The following is a 10862-nucleotide window of genomic DNA, read 5'->3' on the forward strand; positions in this document are numbered from 1 at the left end:
AGTGATGTGACTCAGCCACATGACTAGAAAAAGAGCATCTCAACCGAAGGATGATCTCTGTTCTTTTTATAGTTCAAGATAAAAACATTAGCTGTGAAGGGAGAATCAAACCATTCAGCGCAATCAAATTTCTGCACTGTTACTAACACAAAGACAGAAACTAAAATTATTTTCAGTATTCATTGACCTAGCAGGTATGCTTCAGATATGATCTTCTCACAAAATAAAGTCCCACAAAAATAGATTTTATTTGCACAGATATATTTTATTTGGATCCAAATACATTTACAAAAGACTTATTTTTGTTTCATTTTACATTAAAAAAAAGTTTTTAAACTTGAAATACTATTCAGTGATGCTGGTCTCACCTACAAGACAATCCTCTGATGCTATTACTGTAATACTATCAACAGCAGAAACGTTGGGACATCATGATAGATGATGAATTGGATTTAAACTATGAAAACTCATCTAGCAGCATGAAAAACCCTTTTTTATTCAGAATAGTCCAATTGAGGAGTCACTGATTTTGAAGAAGTCACTTAGGTGAGTGACAAAATGCAGTACAGAATGTCCAAAAGGTGAAAAGGCAACTCCAAAACTCTTCTTCCCACACCGTGACTCTACTCCCATGAGAAAACGTGCTCTGCTTCCAGCTCCTGGCAAGACACAAACAGATATACACAATGAAAAGGCAATCCACTGAAGCGAAGCCTTTCACGCACATTAGTCTACGGTAAAAAAGTGCGCACCAAACGCGGCCCTCAGCTGCAGCTAGTGACGGCTGGTGTGGCAGCTTCCAGTGCGGGAACACTTAGGGACTCATAGGAGGATCCCTCCGGCAACCCAAAACTTCCATGAGCTCACATAACCACAAGCAGGGAGATGGAAGAAAAGGGAGAGAACACAACAAACATTATATACAGAAGAATATACAATCAAGAATCATGGGCCAGAGGACCTGTGAGGATTGTCAGCGCGAGAAAAACAAAAAATACACACACAAGCCCTGAATCACCAGACACATCTTATCTTATCTTATCTTATCTTATCTTATCTTATCTTATCTTATCTTATCTTATCTTATCTTATCTTATCTTATCTTACAGAATCAACCTTTTGGGATTTAGTTACCTGGATGATTGAGCATGCACCAATACATAACTGGACCCAGTTTGCACTTTTGTTCAAGGGGAGTTACACACCACAGTGTAAGAAATCTTCAGTTTGTGTTCCAAGTTTCATACATAAAACCCCTTATCCTTCTAAATTATACCTGAGCTGAGGTAACGCAAAATTTCACCACTTTGGGATCAATAAAGTCTTATCTTATCTTATCTTATCTTATCTTATCTTATCTTATCTTATCTTATCTTATCTTATCTTATCTTATCTTGTCTTATCTTATCTAAAAGAATCAACCTTTTGGGACTTAGTGACCTGGATGATTGAGCATGCAACTGGACCCAGTTTGCACTTTTGTTCAAAGGGAGTTACACACCACAGTGTAAGAAATCTTCAGTTTGTGTTCCAAGTTTCATATATAAAACCCCTTATCCTTCTACAAAATATTATACTCGTTCCAAAAATAGAAAAATAGTAAATGTAGCAACATCTGTGTCTGAAACACAACTTTTCTAATATGATTAGATCAAATTTGTTCTGTCCTGAAAAGAGAGTGACACATCCAGTTGTATAAAACCTTTTTCTATAGACATTAGCACACACTCCAACAGGTTTTCATCCTCTTGAACCCAAAAAGTCATTGCTCAGGACCCCAAGCTTTCTAAATGTAATGTTTCATTTGATGACAACAATGTTTTTCAGTTTCTGAAATGCAGTTGCAGAAAACCTGAGCTCTGCTATTTTCATCTGGAATGGCTTATTCTTTGTAGAAAGGTTTTTCTACTCATATATTATCGATCTGATCTGATACACTTGGATAAAGAATCACAATCTAAGATTACAATATACAGGAGTGATTGTTAGTAAAAGTGGGTTTCTGCATACCTGTGTAGATATTTCCTTAAACATCAGAAGTAATTTACAATGAATGATTTGATCAAAACTATCTGTGAAAAAATGTTACTGATAAACTTCAACAATAAAAGTAAATTTGACATTAAAATCAAGAACTTTTCTGACTGACCCCAAACTTTTGAGCAGTAGTGTGTATTGTATGCATGTATGTAACTGTGTCTGATCACCAGTTTATAACAAAGAGTGAATTTTTAAAGCGTATTTGTTAACAAATATTGAGTTGAGCTATTCCAACGCTAAAGGTAAACTCTCCCTAACAAGTCCACTTTATTGTGTGTTGATGAATTTTCTCTTATTAGTGGCTCATGGTTGCTTAAAGCCTATGTCTGCACTTGAGCACAGAGGCAGAGCATCATTCATCCTGCCAGCTGCCTATCCTGGTAGCATTTCAAGGACAACCGACTCCACTTTCTCTGCAGCAAGACAGCTCATAACTTTTTAACAGTCTCCCCCTGTCCTGATACTCTGATACCATCTGCTGTCATCAAAAACCATACAGCTCAAAAGTTTGAGGTGAATCAAAAACGTCTTGTTTTGTAAATACAGTCAAATTTGGTTTGATGTTTAGTCGCTCCTGATTATGTCAAGAAATGTAAATGTTTAACAGTAACATTGATCATAAATCATGAATGAGTTTGAATGGAATATCTACACAGGTACACAGAGGCCCATTTTCAGCAGTAATACCTCCTGTGTTACAGCAGTACATTATCTGATCTAATGTCAGATTTTCATGTGTACAGCCCAACTTCTCAGTCAAAAAACCTTGTTACAAAGATATTAGCACAGATTAAAACGACTACAGTGATGAAAGAAATGATCAGTTTTGCATCAATAGTGTCTGAATCATCAGAGTTTCTCTTCCTAATCTAACTGGACCAATCTGGATGTAGCGTTTCCAATGGGAGAAACGTTTGGTCACTCATCCAAGTGACTTCTTCAGTCACTCAGGCCGAAGAAGTCACTTGGATGACACTGAAAACGCTACGTCCAGATAAACTCTGTGTATATAGTGTATTATCTTACTTATTTTATATTTGTTTGTATTTATTTGTATTTTTTGTATTTTCCTTCTGCTATCTGTACCTGAGCTGAGGTAACGCAAAATTTCACCACTATGGGATCAATAAAGTCTTATCTTATCTTATCTTATCTTATCTTATCTTATCTTATCTTATCTTATCTTATCTTATCTTATCTTATCTTATCTTATCTTGTCTTATCTTGTCTTATCTTATCTAACAGAATCAACCTTTTGGGACTTAGTGACCTGGATGATTGAGCATGCAACTGGACCCAGTTTGCACTTTTGTTCAAAGGGAGTTACACACCACAGTGTAAGAAATCTTCAGTTTGTGTTCCAAGTTTCATATATAAAACCCCTTATCCTTCTACAAAATATTATACTCGTTCCAAAAATAGAAAAATAGTAAATGTAGCAACATCTGTGTCTGAAACACAACATTTCTAATATGATTAGATCAAATTTGTTCTGTCCTGAAAAGAGAGTGACACATCCAGTTGTATAAAACCTTTTTCTATAGACATTAGCACACACTCCAACAGGTTTTCATCCTCTTGAACCCAAAAAGTCATTGCTCAGGACCCCAAGCTTTCTAAATGTAATGTTTCATTTGATGACAACAATGTTTTTCAGTTTCTGAAATGCAGTTGCAGAAAATCTGAGCTCTGCTATTTTCATCTGGAATGGCTTATTCTTTGTAGAAAGGTTTTTCTACTCATATATTATCGATCTGATCTGATACACTCAGATAAAGAATCACAATCTAAGATTACAATATACAGGAGTGATTGTTAGTAAAAGTGGGTTTCTGCATACCTGTGTAGATATTTCCTTAAACATCAGAAGTCATTTACAATGAATGATTTGATCAAAACTATCTGTGAAAAAATGTTACTGATAAACTTCAACAATAAAAGTAAATTTGACATTAAAATCAAGAACTTTTCTGACTGACCCCAAACTTTTGAGCAGTGGTGTGTATTGTATGCATGTATGTAACTGTGTCTGATCACCAGTTTATAACAAAGAGTGAATCTTTAAAGTATATTTAATAACAAATATTGAGTTGAGCTATTCCAACGCTAAAGGTAAACTCTCCCTAACAAGTCCACTTTATTGTGTGTTGATGAATTTTCTCTTATTAGTGGCTCATGGTTGCTTAAAGCCTATGTCTGCACTTGAGCACAGAGGCAGAGCATCATTCATCCTGCCAGCTGCCTATCCTGGTAGCATTTCAAGGACAACCGACTCCACTTTCTCTGCAGCAAGACAGCTCATAACTTTTTAACAGTCTCTCCCTGTCCTGATACTCTGATACCATCTGCTGTCATCAAAAACCATACAGCTCAAAAGTTTGAGGTGAATCAGAAACGTCTTGTTTTGTAAATACAGTCAAATTTGGTTTGATGTTTAGTCGCTCCTGATTATGTCAAGAAATGTAAATGTTTAACAGTAACATTGATCATAAATCATGAATGAGTTTGAATGGAATATCTACACAGGTACACAGAGGCCCATTTTCAGCAGTAATACCTCCTGTGTTACAGCGGTACATTATCTGATCTAATGTCAGATTTTCATGTGTACAGCCCAACTTCTCAGTCAAAAAATCTTTTTACAAAGATATTAGCACAGATTAAAACGACTACAGTGATAAAAGAAATGATCAGTTTTGCATCAATAGTGTCTGAATCACCAGAGTTTCTCTTCCTAATCTAACTGGACCCATCTGGATGTAGCGTTTCCAATGGGAGAAACGTTTGGTCACTCATCCAAGTGACTTCTTCCGTCACTCAGGCCGAAGAAGTCACTTGGATGACACTGAAAACGCTACGTCCAGATAAACTCTGTGTATATAGTGTATTATCTTACTTATTTTATATTTGTTTGTATTTATTTGTATTTTTTGTATTTTCCTTCTGCTATCTGTACCTGAGCTGAGGTAACGCAAAATTTCACCACTGTGGGATCAATAAAGTCTTATCTTATCTTATCTTATCTTATCTTATCTTATCTTATCTTATCTTATCTTATCTAACAAAAACAACCGTTTGGGATTTGGTTACCTGGATGATTGAGCATGCAACTGGACCCAGTTTGCACTTTTGTTCAAAGGGAGTTACACACCACAGTGTAAGAAATCTTCAGTTTGTGTTCCAAGTTTCATATATAAAAACCCTTATCCTTCTAAAAAATTTTATACTCGTTCCAAAAATAGAAAAATAGTAAATGTAGCAACATCTGTGTCTGAAACACAACATTTCTAATATGATTAGATCAAATTTGTTCTGTCCTGAAAAGAGAGTGACACATCCAGTTGTATAAAACCTTTTTCTATAGACATTAGCACACACTCCAACAGGTTTTCATCCTCTTGAACCCAAAAAGTCATTGCTCAGGACCCCAAGCTTTCTAAATGTAATACTTCTTTTGATGACAGCAATTTTTTTCAGATTCTGAAATTCAGTTGCAGAAAACCTGAGCTCTGCTATTTTCATCTGGAATGGCTTATTCTTTGTAGAAAGGTTTTTCTACTCATATATTATCCATCTGATCTGATACACTTGGATAAAGAATCACAATCTAAGATTACAATATACAGGAGTGATTGTTAGTAAAAGTGGGTTTCTGCATACCTGTGTAGATATTTCCTTAAACATCAGAAGTCATTTACAATGAATGATTTGATCAAACCTATCTGTGAAAAAATGTTACTGATAAACTTCAACAATAAAAGTAAATTTGACATTAAAATCAAGAACTTTTCTGACTGACCCCAAACTTTTGAGCAGTAGTGTGTATTGTATGCATGTATGTAACTGTGTCTGATCAGGATTTTGTCACCAGTTTATAACAAAGAGTGAATCTTTAAAGTGTATTTAATAACAAATATTGAGTTGAGCTATTCCAACGCTAAAGGTAAACTCTCCCTAACAAGTCCACTTTATTGTGTGTTGATGAATTTTCTCTTATTAGTGGCTCATGGTTGCTTAAAGCCTATGTCTGCACTTGAGCACAGAGGCAGAGCATCATTCATCCTGCCAGCTGCCTATCCTGGTAGCATTTCAAGGACGACCGACTCCACTTTCTCTGCAGCAAGACAGCTCATAACTTTTTAACAGTCTCTCCCTGTCCTGATACTCTGATACCATCTGCTTTCATCAAAAACCATACAGCTCAAAAGTTTGAGGTGAATCAAAAACGTCTTGTTTTGTAAATACAGTCAAATTTGGTTTGATGTTTAGTCGCTCCTAATTATGTCAAGAAATGTAAATGTTTAACAGTAACATTGATCATAAATCATGAATGAGTTTGAATGGAATATCTACACAGGTACACAGAGGCCCATTTTCAGCAGTAATACCTCCTGTGTTACAGCAGTACATTATCTGATCTAATGTCAGATTTTCATGTGTACAGCCCAACTTCTCAGTCAAAAAACCTTTTTACAAAGATATTAGCACAGATTAAAACGACTACAGTGATGAAAGAAATGATCAGTTTTGCATCAATAGTGTCTGAATCATCAGAGTTTCTCTTCCTAATCTAACTGGACCCATCTGGATGTAGCGTTTCCAATGGGAGAAACGTTTGGTCACTCATCCAAGTGACTTCTTCAGTCACTCAGGCCGAAGAAGTCACTTGGATGACACTGAAAACGCTACGTCCAGATAAACTCTGTGTATATAGTGTATTATCTTACTTATTTTATATTTGTTTGTATTTATTTGTATTTTTTGTATTTTCCTTCTGCTATCTGTACCTGAGCTGAGGTAACGCAAAATTTCACCACTGTGGGATCAATAAAGTCTTATCTTATCTTATCTTATCTTGTCTTATCTTATCTTATCTTACAGAATCAACCTTTTGGTATTTAGTTACCTGGATGATTGAGCATGCACCAATACATAACTGGACCCAGTTTGCACTTTTGTTCAAAGGGAGTTACACACCACAGTGTAAAAAATCTTCAGTTTGTGTTCCAAGTTTAATATATAAAACCCCTTATCCTTATACAAAATATTATACTCGTTCCAAAAATAGAAAAATAGTAAGTGTAGCAACATCTGTGTCTGAAACACAACATTTCTAATATGATTAGATCAAATTTGTTCTGTCCTGAAAAGAGAGTGACACACCCAGTTGTATAAAACCTTTTTCTATAGACATTAGCACACACTCCAACAGGTTTTCATCCTCTTGAACCCAAAAAGTCATTGCTCAGGACCCCAAGCTTTCTAAATGTAATGCTTCCTTTGATGACAACAATGTTTTTCAGTTTCTGAAATGCAGTCGCAGAAAACCTGAGCTCTGCTATTTTCATCTGGAATGGCTTATTCTTTGTAGAAAGGTTTTTCTACTCATATATTATCCATCTGACCTGATACACTTGGATAAAGAATCACAATCTAAGATTACAATATACAGGAGTGATTGTTAGTAAAAGTGGGTTTCTTCATACCTGTGTAGATATTTCCTTAAACATCAGAAGTAATTTACAATGAATGATTTGATCAAAACTATCTGTGAAAAAATGTTACTGATAAACTTCAACAATAAAAGTAAATTTGACATTAAAAACAAGAACCTTTCTGACTGACCCCAAACTTTTGAGCAGTAGTGTGTATTGTATGCATGTATGTAACTGTGTCTGATCACCAGTTTATAACAAAGAGTGAATTTTTAAAGCGTATTTAATAACAAATATTGAGTTGAGCTATTCCAACGCTAAAGGTAAACTCTCCCTAACAAGTCCACTTTATTGTGTGTTGATGAATTTTCTCTTATTAGTGGCTCATGGTTGCTTAAAGCCTATGTCTGCACTTGAGCACAGAGGCAGAGCATCATTCATCCTGCCAGCTGCCTATCCTGGTAGCATTTCAAGGACAACCGACTCCACTTTCTCTGCAGCAAGACAGCTCATAACTTTTTAACAGTCTCTCCCTGTCCTGATACTCTGATACCATCTGCTTTCATCAAAAACCATACAGCTCAAAAGTTTGAGGTGAATCAAAAACGTCTTGTTTTGTAAATACAGTCAAATTTGGTTTGATGTTTAGTTGCTCCTGATTATGTCAAGAAATGTAAATGTTTAACAGTAACATTGATCAGAAATCATGAATGAGTTTGAATGGAATATCTACACAGGTACACAGAGGCCCATTTTCAGCAGTAATACCTCCTGTGTTACAGCAGTACATTATCTGATCTAATGTCAGATTTTCATGTGTACAGCCCAACTTCTCAGTCAAAAAACCTTTTTACAAAGATATTAGCACAGATTAAAACGACTACAGTGATGAAAGAAATGATCAGTTTTGCATCAATAGTGTCTGAATCATCAGAGTTTCTCTTCCTAATCTAACTGGACCCATCTGGATGTAGCGTTTCCAATGGGAGAAACGTTTGGTCACTCATCCAAGTGACTTCTTCAGTCACTCAGGCCGAAGAAGTCACTTGGATGACACTGAAAACGCTACGTCCAGATAAACTCTGTGTATATAGTGTATTATCTTACTTATTTTATATTTGTTTGTATTTATTTGTATTTTTTGTATTTTCCTTCTGCTATCTGTACCTGAGCTGAGGTAACGCAAAATTTCATCACTGTGGGATCAATAAAGTCTTATCTTATCTTATCTTATCTTATCTTATCTTATCTTATCTTATCTTATCTTATCTTATCTTATCTTATCTTATCTTATCTTATCTTATCTTATCTTATCTTATCTTACAGAATCAACCTTTTGGTATTTAGTTACCTGGATGATTGAGCATGCACCAATACATAACTGGACCCAGTTTGCACTTTTGTTCAAAGGGAGTTACACACCACAGTGTAAAAAATCTTCAGTTTGTGTTCCAAGTTTCATATATAAAACCCCTTATCCTTCTACAAAATATTATACTCGTTCCAAAAATAGAAAAATAGTAAATGTAGCAACATCTGTGTCTGAAACACAACATTTCTAATATGATTAGATCAAATTTGTTCTGTCCTGAAAGGAGAGTGACACACCCAGTTGTATAAAACCTTTTTCTATAGAGATTAGCACACACTCCAACAGGTTTTCATCCTCTTGAACCCAAAAAGTCATTGCTCAGGACCCCAAGCTTTCTAAATGTAATGTTTCATTTGATGACAACAATGTTTTTCAGTTTCTGAAATGCAGTTGCAGAAAACCTGAGCTCTGCTATTTTCATCTGGAATGGCTTATTCTTTGTAGAAAGGTTTTTCTACTCATATATTATCGATCTGATCTGATACACTTGGATAAAGAATCACAATCTAAGATTACAATATACAGGAGTGATTGTTAGTAAAAGTGGGTTTCTGCATACCTGTGTAGATATTTCCTTAAACATCAGAAGTAATTTACAATGAATGATTTGATCAAAACTATCTGTGAAAAAATGTTACTGATAAACTTCAACAATAAAAGTAAATTTGACATTAAAATCAAGAACTTTTCTGACTGACCCCAAACTTTTGAGCAGTAGTGTGTATTGTATGCATGTATGTAACTGTGTCTGATCACCAGTTTATAACAAAGAGTGAATTTTTAAAGCGTATTTGTTAACAAATATTGAGTTGAGCTATTCCAACGCTAAAGGTAAACTCTCCCTAACAAGTCCACTTTATTGTGTGTTGATGAATTTTCTCTTATTAGTGGCTCATGGTTGCTTAAAGCCTATGTCTGCACTTGAGCACAGAGGCAGAGCATCATTCATCCTGCCAGCTGCCTATCCTGGTAGCATTTCAAGGACAACCGACTCCACTTTCTCTGCAGCAAGACAGCTCATAACTTTTTAACAGTCTCCCCCTGTCCTGATACTCTGATACCATCTGCTGTCATCAAAAACCATACAGCTCAAAAGTTTGAGGTGAATCAAAAACGTCTTGTTTTGTAAATACAGTCAAATTTGGTTTGATGTTTAGTCGCTCCTGATTATGTCAAGAAATGTAAATGTTTAACAGTAACATTGATCATAAATCATGAATGAGTTTGAATGGAATATCTACACAGGTACACAGAGGCCCATTTTCAGCAGTAATACCTCCTGTGTTACAGCAGTACATTATCTGATCTAATGTCAGATTTTCATGTGTACAGCCCAACTTCTCAGTCAAAAAACCTTGTTACAAAGATATTAGCACAGATTAAAACGACTACAGTGATGAAAGAAATGATCAGTTTTGCATCAATAGTGTCTGAATCATCAGAGTTTCTCTTCCTAATCTAACTGGACCAATCTGGATGTAGCGTTTCCAATGGGAGAAACGTTTGGTCACTCATCCAAGTGACTTCTTCAGTCACTCAGGCCGAAGAAGTCACTTGGATGACACTGAAAACGCTACGTCCAGATAAACTCTGTGTATATAGTGTATTATCTTACTTATTTTATATTTGTTTGTATTTATTTGTATTTTTTGTATTTTCCTTCTGCTATCTGTACCTGAGCTGAGGTAACGCAAAATTTCACCACTATGGGATCAATAAAGTCTTATCTTATCTTATCTTATCTTATCTTATCTTATCTTATCTTATCTTATCTTGTCTTATCTTGTCTTATCTTATCTAACAGAATCAACCTTTTGGGACTTAGTGACCTGGATGATTGAGCATGCAACTGGACCCAGTTTGCACTTTTGTTCAAAGGGAGTTACACACCACAGTGTAAGAAATCTTCAGTTTGTGTTCCAAGTTTCATATATAAAACCCCTTATCCTTCTACAAAATATTATACGCGTTCCAAAAATAGAAAAATAGTAAATGTAGCAACATCTGTGTCTGAA

The 10862-nt window shown here is 35.4% G+C and overlaps 1 long non-coding RNA gene across 1 annotated transcript; it reads right to left on the minus strand.

Moving 5' to 3' along the window:
• Window positions 1-244: 244 nt before the first annotated feature.
• Window positions 245-3715, minus strand: LOC102781705 (uncharacterized). The gene is made up of 2 exons (XR_436629.2): window positions 753-3715; window positions 245-659 (listed from the first exon to the last, which is right to left on the minus strand). It is a non-coding gene; the product is annotated as an uncharacterized LOC102781705 (long non-coding RNA).
• Between the last annotated feature and the right edge of the window lie 7147 nt (window positions 3716-10862).

This window comes from Neolamprologus brichardi, chromosome 7 (genome assembly GCF_056152115.1).
Source record: "Neolamprologus brichardi isolate AB-2024 chromosome 7, ASM5615211v1, whole genome shotgun sequence".
Lineage (NCBI taxonomy): Eukaryota > Metazoa > Chordata > Actinopteri > Cichliformes > Cichlidae > Neolamprologus > Neolamprologus brichardi.